An 11,423-nucleotide genomic window follows, 5' to 3' on the forward strand; every position below is an offset into this window, starting at 1 on the left:
ACCACTTTGTTTATTATTAGGAAAAGTTTCTAGTAGTGGGTCCTAACTTCACATCATCTACTTCTGATAACTGTATAGATATTTATACCCATAGATATAGACGCAGATATAGAGATATAGATACCAGTATGTGTAGCTGGTCAAGATTTAGCTTTCTCATGGTTAGTGTTTAAATAGTATTTCTTTTTCATCACTTTAAACTTTCTTTGTCCTTATGTCTCTCAGTTGTGCATGGTTTAAAATGTAATGCTAGTTATTACTCATTTTATGTAAGGCAACAATTATATTTTTGGATAATATTGTCTATAAACATCTAATCATAATATATTTGAATTTATATTTTCCATACTACTCTGTTTTTTATTTGATACATCTGTTTCACAGATATCCTCTCTTGTATTCCTCCATTTTAATTAAATACTTTAAAATTCAATTTTCCCTCAATTAACTTATTAAATATACATTATTATTTTTATAGTTTTATAATTATTTTCTGTGCTATATGCAGATATCACTTCTTACTTTCTTTTTAGCCATTTGAGGTATACAATTCAGTGGCATTTAGGGCACTCATCACCAATATCTCATTTTGTGACCACTAAAGAACACTTTAGAGAACATCAATTGAATATTTTGCAACTGTGAATCAAATAAAAGCAAAGGTATCTATGAAGCAATGTGGAGAAATATGCAGACATATTGCTAAATGAAAAACAGCCTTGTGTAAAAGAGCACGATAGCACGTTCCTCTTTATGTAACAATGAAGGGGAATGAAATACACATGAGTCTGCCCATTTGAGCAGAAAGAAGCACAGGGAGAATAAATCAGAAACTGAGATTGTTTACCCACAGGAGGTGGGCAGAAGGGATGGCGAGATGAGTCAGGTTTTTTATGTACTTTTGAATATGCTGTATTTTCCCACAAAAAATAAATAGGAGAGGTGGTGAATAAAGCAAAATAGATTAAAACAATACAAATGAACTGAAATTATATTTGAAATTAACTCCAAAATTAGATTAAAGGGGAAAATAAAATAAATAACCTAAGCAATTCTTGAACTGAGAATTTAATTAATATACTCCCACAATTAAAAATAGTCTAAACCATGTTATTGGCTTTTGAGCATCATTAACAGTGGTGCGAGTTCAAGATTCTGAAACAAGTCACCATATATCCAAAGACTTAGCAACTAAATAAACACGGAGGAAAAGGGTTTCACTCTCACTCTTGGGAAAGGAGCTCTGTACATGAAAAGGAGAGGCTGGGAAGAACTCTATGGTGTCAAACCAGAATTGGAGCTATCAATCAGAAATCATGGGTTTTAAAATGTATGAATAGGTTGCAATTTATAGGTTTATATGAACATCTATACTGTTCCCTTTCCCCATTCTTTCTGTGCCACTCCTGACTCATGTCTCGTGATAAAAACTTCCTTTAGTTTCTTAATTTCTGATTTTTCCTTCTGGTGTCTCTTTTATACATATTTTCCAATTGGCTTCTCTGTGATCATTTAGAATCTTTGTAAGTAATGAAGACACCAAAAGTTTCAAAATAAATAACACTGGTAATGTATTATAACTCAGAGAATAATAATCCATGTATCCATAATGATATAAGTGAATAAATAAAGAAATGACTGCACAATAAGGATAAGTTCTGTCTTATAAAGGAAGATCAACTTACAACTACCAGAATGGTTCCTATCAATAAATCAACAAACAACAACTGCTAGCAAGGTTGTGAAGACAAGAAAACCCTAGGGCACTGTTGCTGGGAATGCAATCTTGTGTAGCCATAGTGGATAACAGCATGGAGTTTCCTCAAAAAATTAAAAATGGAACTGCCTTTAGACCCAGTGATCCCTCTTCTGGGAGTATATCCTAAGAATCCCAAAACACCAAAAAAAGAATACATGCACCCCTATGTTCATAGCAAAACTATTCACATTTGTTAAGATCTGAAAACAGCCCACATGCCCATCAGCAGTTGAGTGGATAAAAAAGCTGTGGTACATTTACACAATGGAACACTACATGGCTGGATAAAAGAAGGAACTCTTACCTTTTGCAACAGCATAGATGGACCTGGAGAGTATTATGCTAAACAAAATAAGCAAGTCAGAGAAAGACAAATACCACATGATCTCACTAATATGTGGAGTCTAATGAACAAATAAAGTGATGAACAAGATGGAATCAGAAGCATGGATACATAGAACAGAAAGGCAGAAATCAGAGGGAAGAAGGCTTGGGGTGACTACATAAAGAAGCTGGAAGTAATAGCTAAAGAACATATTTGCATACCTCATGGACACAAACAATATTATAATGAAGGCCAAAAAAGGGGGAGGAGAGGTGGCAAGGGACAAGTCTGCAATAATATCAACATTAAAATTTTTTTCATAAAAAGAAAAGAATACAACTAAAAAGGAAGAAGAAGTGATAGAATCAGAAAGCTCACCATTAGACCTCCATATTTGCCATATGTTCACAGACATGAATCAGGAGTCCCTCACCACAAGCAGAAGGTAACTTGTCTATTTGTCTGCACACCGTAAAACAAGACTGTGGATCAGATACCTAGCAAACACTCACTCACATTCACACACACACACACACGTATAAAACAACATGTGCCCAAGCATACACAATCCATGCACACACACACAGAGTCATGGACACAGAGCCTCACACATGAACCCACTAGCACACAGGCATCAGCAATGGATGTGAAATATAGTTGATGAGATTTTAATAAGAAAAATGTTAATGTTATAGTATCAAATTAACTACCCAAATGATACCTATTAATTACAAATTTAAAAGAGTAACATTAAAAAAAATGGTAACATTATAGTACAGATACCAACTTAACCAAATGATCAAGGATAAAAACTCTAGTAATTGGAAAAATTAACATCACAAGCTTAATTATATGCACTGTGGTATGTGCTGAAAACAAAGCCTGAAACATATATGCATACTAGAGGCCCGTTGCAGGAAGATTCCAGCAAGAATAGGGATTCCTCCGGCCTATTCCTGCAAGAATACGGCTTCCTGAGGCCTGAGCGAAGCAGAGAAGGAAGCGAAGCCCACTGAAGCGGGTTTCACTCCCTTCTCCGCTGCCTCGCTCCCTCCCTTCGCTGCTTAGCCCTCAGCTCCCTCCCTTCTCTGCCACCTGGGGTCTCTCCCTTCTCCGCTGCTTTGCTTCCTCGCCAGGTCACAGACCCAAGGCCTGGATCCCCCGGGCAGCTTCGGGCGCTACCAGCCCCGCCACACCGGGTCAGAGATCCAGGGCCCGTGAACCGCGGGCAGTGTCCCGCGCTGCCAGCCCTGCCTCGCCGGGTCAGGGGTCCGGGGCCCAGGTCGTGCGCTGCTGGCCCCACCTGCAGTATGCAAAATAGATGCCATTTTTGTTGGCGGTTAATTTGCATTTCGAGCTGATTAGCCAATGGGAGGTGTAGCAAAGGTACGGTCAATTACCATGTTTGTCTATTATTAGATAGGATATGTAGACACACATAGAAGGTAAACATCATAAAATGTTAACCATTAAGGAATCTATCTGAAGCCTGTCCAGGTTTTCTTGATACCATTTTCACAACCTTTCTAAATCTTTGAAACCATTTCAAAATAAAAAGTTGAAAAAACTTTGTCCCAGCTAGAGCAATGCCCAAGAACAAAGCAGTCCAGGGCATGACTGGAATCCCCTAAGACTCCAGTCCCTCTGGTTCTTGGACACACAGCTCCCAAAAGGCAGTCAGAAATTAGCCACAAGCTTGGGGACTTGGCTGCAGTTTCTCATTAGTAGTTAAGTGTCATTTTTGGACTCATTTCTCTGGAGCTGGTTAAGGAAAAGGAAAGTCTGTAGAAGTGCCAAGGCCACAGCTGTGTGTCTGATGTTAGGTCTCCTCAAGAAAACCTGAGGAGATGAGCGATAATCTGGAGCAGAAGGTGTTTGAACTCACCAATGAGCCCAGGTGAGAGGAGCTGGAAATATGCACTTGGTGATGGACCTGCCTGTGTGCTAGTGGGTTCATGTGTGAGACTCTGTGTGTGTGTGTATGGATTGTGTATGCTTGGGTACATGTTGTTTTATGTGTGTGTGTGTGTGTGTGTGTGTGTGTGTGTGTGTGTGTGTGTGTGTTTGCTAGGTATCTGATCCACAGTCTTGTTTTAGGGAGAGCAGACAAACAGACAAGTTACCTCCTGGCTTGTGGTGAGGGACTCCTGATTCATGTCTGTGATCGTAAACACTGGCATCACAGCTGAGCATCGGGAGTGAGACTGTGGTCTCTGCTGCTGGACAGGAAGATGCTGACCTCACAAGGAACCAAGGTCAGGTCAGAGAGGGCTCACACCTCTGCTCAGCTGCATGTGCTGGTAAATGTGCGAGTCTGTTTGTGGGGGACACACTCGTGTGTGAGAACAGGAAGGTGTGTTGTTGGGTTTTCTCTGTTATCATGTGTGTGACCACGTGCATGGGGTGTGGCTTCTGGGTTAATGATGTGCCTATGACTGAATAGGCTTAACTGCCCCAGGCTGACTGTTTCCCCAGGAAAGAGATGGTAAGAAAGACGGTGTGTGCTGCTTGTTGTACTGAGTGTGGCTGGGTGTGCATGTGTGTTGTTGGTGTGTGTTCCTTGTGAGAAATTTGAATTGTTTGTTGCCTTGTGAGTTTTGGTGACGTAGGTGTATAGTGCAGAGTTATGTATATGTGGTGAGTTGAGTGTTTTCCAGGTGTGTCATGAGTCACCTGTGTTGATGTGCATTGAGAGTGTGTTTGTGGGTGAGTGGTGCATCATTGTGTGTTGTGAACGTCTTACTTTGTGTTTTACTTGTGACTTGTGTGTATGTATATGAGTATTTATTAGCTGAACCCACATTGACCATCCTTCCATTAGCATGGGAAAGTGGTCACACGTGACTGGAATCCTCAAATCAGCTGTGTGTGTGTGTGCGTTTGTGTGTGTGTGTGTGTGTGTGTGTGCACGTGACTTGTATGTGTGTCTGGGGCTTCCAACTTGCCCGCATAACCTCAAATATTTCTTTCAGAACCCTTCTCCTGGGGCACCATTGGCTGAAATAAAATTCAAAGAACCCCTGTTTCTGACATGGATCTGCTGATCTCACATAACTGAGTGTGACTGCATCACTCAGAGATTTTTAACACTTTCAGGCAAAGAAACATTAGGTGTCCCGGTGCATGATGTCAGAGTGCAGGACTGCTACCAAATGGTGGTGACCTTGAGACAGTTACTTAACTTGGTGGCCTCTGTTTTCAATCTACAAAGTGGAAGGAATGACACTTGCCTCAAAACACAGGCCCTCAACTAACATGTATTTGTAAGCAAATGATAATGAATGTAAGGGTCATTTGTCAATTGAGAAACATCATATAATTGATGAGAATTCTCTAGGTACGGATCTAAGAAAATTTTGAAGTACTGGCAAAGGGTGGTCCCAATGAAGGGGGAAATTTCTGTGGGGAGTGGGCAAGAGCACGGAATTTGATCATGCAGGCATATTAGACTGAACTGCATGATATAGTCAATATTTGTTCATTTTTCTCCTTTACATTTATTGTTAGTTAAAGTAGACATACAAGATTATATTAGATTTTTGTGTGTACAACGTGGTGATTAAACACTTATATACCTATCACCATGATAAATCTAGTAACAGCCAGTCACATACAAAGTTATTATAATACTATTGACTCTATTAAAGAGTATTTGATACTTTTAACCTACAGAATATGGAAATACCTATAATATATATATATATATATATATATATATATATATATATATATATATATATATATATATATATGGAATTTACATCCCTTATATTTCTATTTCCAAACAACTGAAATAGGAAAATGACCATTCATTCTTAGTGCAGCTGGAAAGATTTTTAGTCTGGGAATGTACGGCTGATGTTGGATTTAGTTAAGAAAGCTCAATAAAGCCCTCAACATCGTGTTCGGCACAGTGTTTATGCCCCAAATGCTCAGCATTGTTTGAAAGACAGTTTTTGAAATGTTCTGTTTTGGGGTTTTTCTGGCATCAAGTGGGTTTCAATGGCCACCCATTTCTAGAGTGTCTCTGAGTTTACAGCTGAGGGTCAATGGGAGCCGGCAGGTTCACAGGAGGTCTGGCAATGCTCCAAAACACCCGCTCAGCACTGGAGTCTCACATTAATTTCAGGCAGAAACAACTTTCACCGGTTTGCAGGGGCTCACCTTCTATTTCTGCCACAGAGAATCATTATGGTTTGGCTCTGGCCTGATGTAGAAATGATCCCTCCATGCTCATCAAGCTGTAAAGTCAGAGGAGTAGGGATCTTGCTTTCTTTGTTCACTGCTGCATCTCTGTCCTTACTAGAGATGTTAAAAGTAACCCTATATAATAAAAGCCTAATATGCAAATTGCTCGATCTGGAGTTTGACTGCTCTCTATGACGTGTGCTGACCACCAAGGGGCAGCATAGAACATGGCAGGCATTGGTGACACGACGCTGGCAGCGGGCGGCAATGGAGGCGCTGCTGGCCCTGATGGTCCCAAGGAGAGCGGGACCACAGCGGGATGGTGGAGCAGGTTAGTGGGCAGCGCCAGTCCAAGGTGGGTGCGATCAATCACCCTGCAGATGGTGACCAGCAGCAGTGGTGGGGGGTGGGGTCACTGTCTGGCTTCCAGGAGCTGAGAGAGCCGAGCGGGCAGGGGGCCTGGGCCCAATTGATTGCGTCGCAGGCAGGATGGTGGAGGAGGTGAGGGGGTGGCACCAAGGCACAGCAGGGTGCCAGGTGGGACTGTGGGGGTGCACGCTGGGGCTGCGAGCTGGGGCCCAATCCCTGCAGGCCACCCCAAGGGACCCCACCCATGCATGAATTCCTGCACTGGGCCTCTATATAGATGCCTAAGCAACCATTACGACTGAACGACTGGAATGACTGGAATGACTGGTCGACCAGTTGCTGTGATGCACACTGACCACCAGGGAGCAGACACACAATGCAGGAGCTGCCTCCTGGTGGTCAGTGCGCTCCCATAGCCAACCTCCCAAAGCTCCTCCCCCAAGCTGGCTGACCTCCCATGACTCCTCCCCCTGGCCAGCATGCCCCCCTGATAAGCCCCAATTGCTGGTCAGGCCGAGGGACCCCACCTGTGCATGAATTCCTGCACCAGGCCTCTAGTGTTTGAATAAAATAGTGAACCCTCTCTTGCTTCTGTGTGATGATGTCTGTTTACTACTTTGGGGTTCAATGTTTTCCTGGAGCCAGCTTACAATGAAGGGAAGTTTTATACATTCACAGATATGAGAAATTAATATGAACGTATTTAAAAATGGTTTTCCCACAGAATGAGAGTACGAGATGTGATGATCCTGGTCATCATGTTTAATTTCCTGAGATTCCCACACCTTCTTCCTCCCCAGCAGACAGAAGAGCAGCATGAGGCCTGAGAACCAGAGCAGTGTGTCCCAGTTCCTCCTCCTGGGGCTCCCCATCCCGCCAGGGCAGCAGGGCGTGTTCTTCACTCTGTTCCTGGGCATGTACCTGACCACGGTGCTGGGAAACCTGCTCATCATCCTGCTCATCAGGCTGGACTCTCGCCTGCACACGCCCATGTACTTCTTCCTCAGCCACTTGGCCTTCTCTGACATTTCTCTTTCCTCTGTCATTGTCCCAAAGATGCTCATGAACATGCAGACTCGGCAACAATCCATCTCCTATGTGGGATGCATTACTCAGTTGTATTTTTTCATACTTTTTGCTGGTCTTGACAATTTTCTTCTGGCTGTGATGGCATATGACAGGTACGTGGCCATCTGTCACCCCCTGCACTACACCACCATCATGAGGGAGGGGCTATGCATGCTACTGGTGATGGGCTCCTGGATTACTGCCTGTGGCAATTCCGTGTTGAACACCCTCCTCTTGGGTCCACTGTCCTTCTCTGCCAGCAATACCATCCCCCACTTCTACTGTGATCTCGCTGCACTCCTGAAGCTGAGCTCCTCTGATGTCTCCCTCAATAAGCTGATGATTTTTACTGAGGCAGGAATGCTTTTCTTTTTGTGTTTTGGGGTTATTTTGGGCTCCTATATCCGTATAGGGACTATCATGCTGAAGGTCCCATCCACTAAGAGACTCTTTAAAACATTTTCTACCTGCGGCTCCCATCTCTTTGTGGTGTCTTTATACTATGGTACATCTGCAGGTGTTTACTTTTCCTCCTCATCATGGGATTCCAAAGATATAATTGCTTCGGTCATGTATACAGTAGTTACCCCCATGCTGAACCCCTTCATCTATAGCCTGAGGAACAGAGATATCAAACAGGCCTTAGAGATGTGTGTCAATAGGGTTAAGTTCTTTTAGCAGCAATCACTAAATCCTCTTGTTGCAGTCAGGAGCATAGAGAGATAGATCTCCTAAAATTATTGTATGGTCAACACCTCCATATAACTTTCCTAGAATATGCATTCTCTTGTCATGTATACCCATTGTTATATGTGTACTAGCTCATGTTTGCTAATTGTGTTAATAATTTTTTATTCGCAATTGATAATTTTTGCTTGTTCATCATCTCTTATAAGATAATGCAAAATCCTATGCAAAACACGTTACACAATCATAATTGCAGGTTTGTCTCTTTCTGTTTTGAGATATGTCATTCATTTTGCTTATGCATTTTTAACATTTTTTATTACTAATTGTGTATTGAAAGCAGTAAGAGGTTCCACGACACCAGATAAACCAGTTCTGAGGTTTTACCCGAGATAAATTTTAACAGATCTAGGTTCTTCAGTGTTTATCAAAATACAAAAGAAAAATGTAGAGGTTTTTGTTTTTGATGTCAATCTGACCCTTGCAGGTGAGGAAGTGAAAGAACAAAGTGGACAGGGGCTCTGAGGAGCTAGGCTCTAAGATGACTGGTCACCTGTCTGCATTCCTACTCGTGAGACCCAGACAACCTGGCACAAGTGAGTGTGTGAAGGGACCATGGAGGCCTCCTGTTCTGGCCTGAGTGGTCCCACCAAAGCACCTACACTGATCCACACTGACCGAAGGGAAGGCTGTGGTCCCTCAAACGTGTCTGAGTGGTGGCCGCACCCCCCAGCCAACCCCCATAGGCAGTGGTATAAGCACAAGTACAGCACGAATGTTATGGGATGCAGATGACCCAGTGAGAAAAAGCCAATCAGAGACCGTAAGTGACCATGCAGAATGTATTGTGGCTGGTTCTGCCCACTGCATGCTCCAGATGGCAGACAGACCACAGGCAGACTGGACTCAAACCATTACTGCAGAACCCATACTAAGCACATTTCTCCCTTCTCTCTGTTAAAGTGTCTCCTTACCTTGTATTTATACTATAAAAAATGCACTGAGATTGTGTTAAAAACCAACCACCAAAATGGATCTCAACACAGATTTAAAGCCCAGAGGAGGAGCAATGCTGATCTCACAGCAAGTCCTAGAGGCCCTGCCCCAGGTGCCTAAAATCCCTTCTCAGTACTAAACAGTGGGTTGATTCTGTTATTTTTATTTTATTTTTTTTATAATAAGAAAAACTGAGTAATATTGCTTAGGAGTACAGAAACTGCCTCATTGGAAACAAGAACTATTTACATTAAATAAAAACCCGGTTGCAGGCTGTGCCTGCACAAGTACAGCATGATGAAGCACACTGGGACCAACCATGGAGACAGCTTCTGGCACTCACACCACAGGGGCACGTCTGCCACATGAGAGGAAAGCAGGGTGAAGGAGGGAGTGAGGGGGAAGAGAGGAGTTCGGTTCACTTCCGGTTTCGGAGCTGATTGGATAGCCAGTCCAGTCCCTCATAGAGCCTGTTTCCACTGGTGGCACAGGTAGCCTCAATGGACCAGTTCTTGTAGCACAGAGAGTGGAGGCCCAGCTTGTCCATGATCTCAGCTGCATTCATGGCATTGGGGAGGTCCTGCTTGTTGAGCAGGACAGCAGCCCTGAGCTCATCCTCCGCCAGCATCCACATAAGCTTCTCTCGAGCCTCGTACACATGCTCTTGGTCATTGCTGTCAACCACAAAGATGAGACCTTGTGTGTTCTGGAGGTAGTGGCGACACAGAGGCCGAATCTTGTCCTGGTCACCCATGTCCCACACAGTGAAGCTGATGTTCTTTTTTTTAAAAGGGGAGAATGATGACTTTTTTATTTCTTTAAATATATTTTATTGATTTTTTACAGAGAGGAAGGGAGAGAGATAGAGAGTTAGAAACATCGATGAGAGAAACATCCATCAGCTGCCTACTGCACACTCCTTACTGGGGATGTGCCCACAACCAAGGTACATGCCCTTGACCGGAATCCAACCTGAAACCCTTGATTCCTCAGGCTGACGCTCTATCCACTGAGCCAAACTGGTTAGGATGAAGCTGGCGTTCTTATACTCCACAGTCTCCATGTTGAATCCAATGATAAGGATGGTAGTCACGATCTCACCCAGCTTCAGTTTGTACAGGGTGGTAGTCTGCCCCGCAGAGTCCAGCACACCATGAGAAGGCACATTTCTTTTTTGCCAAAAAGGCCCTTAAAGAGGTTCACAAAGATATTCCTCACGCTGTAGACTGGAGGGAGAGACACTGGCCAGAGAAACCCTCGGCAGCCGTGGTGACGCTGCTACTCCAAGCCAGTCGTTGGTTTCGCTCCCACCCATTTTTAATGTTTTTATGTTATAGAATACTCACTTATTTAGCATTATGATCTGTGCCTGGCGAGCTTTCTTTTTTTTGAACTGATTGTTTTTATGCTGGCTTTTGTTGGCTTCTGGCTAATTATGTTGGCCAACCTTAATCAGCCAAGATAAGAATTATTACACTATGAAAACTGGTATGTGCTACAAAGCAAGGATGATAGATAAAGAGACTTTTTAGGAATGCATTTAAGAGCACACCACTAGTTTTATAATTAGTATGAGTTTGTTGTAATGGGTCCCTACCTGAACACCTTATCTACTTCTGATATTAATATAAATACTTTATATCAATATTAGAGGCCCGGTGCATGAAATTCCTGCATGGGTAAGGTCCCTAGGCCTGGCCAGCAATCAGGGTTGATCAGGGCCTACTGGATGCTGGCCGGGGCCTTCCTTAATTCCGCGCCACCCCCTAGTGGTCAGTGCACATCATAGAGAGTGATCAAACTCCAGGTCACCCGGTTGAATTCCCGAGGGGACACTTTGTAGAGTAGCCATTTATATATATAGATACATATACAGATATAGATAAGATAGAGATATAGATACTAGTATAGTATAGTACAGTACAGTATAGTATAGTCAAGATGCAGCTTTCTTGTGGTTGTTTAAATGCTAATTCTTTTTCATCGCTTTAAACTTTTCTTTGTCCTTATGGCTGTCAGGTGTGCATTGTT

The 11,423-nt window shown here is 43.0% G+C and overlaps 1 pseudogene; it reads right to left on the reverse strand.

The window, feature by feature from the left end:
* Positions 1 to 9,810: 9,810 nt before the first annotated feature.
* LOC118667683 lies at positions 9,811 to 10,707 on the reverse strand (annotated as a pseudogene).
* Positions 10,708 to 11,423: the final 716 nt, after the last annotated feature.

This window comes from Myotis myotis, unplaced genomic scaffold, assembly GCF_014108235.1.
Source record: "Myotis myotis isolate mMyoMyo1 unplaced genomic scaffold, mMyoMyo1.p scaffold_m19_p_12, whole genome shotgun sequence".
NCBI classification, from domain to species: Eukaryota; Metazoa; Chordata; class Mammalia; order Chiroptera; family Vespertilionidae; genus Myotis; species Myotis myotis.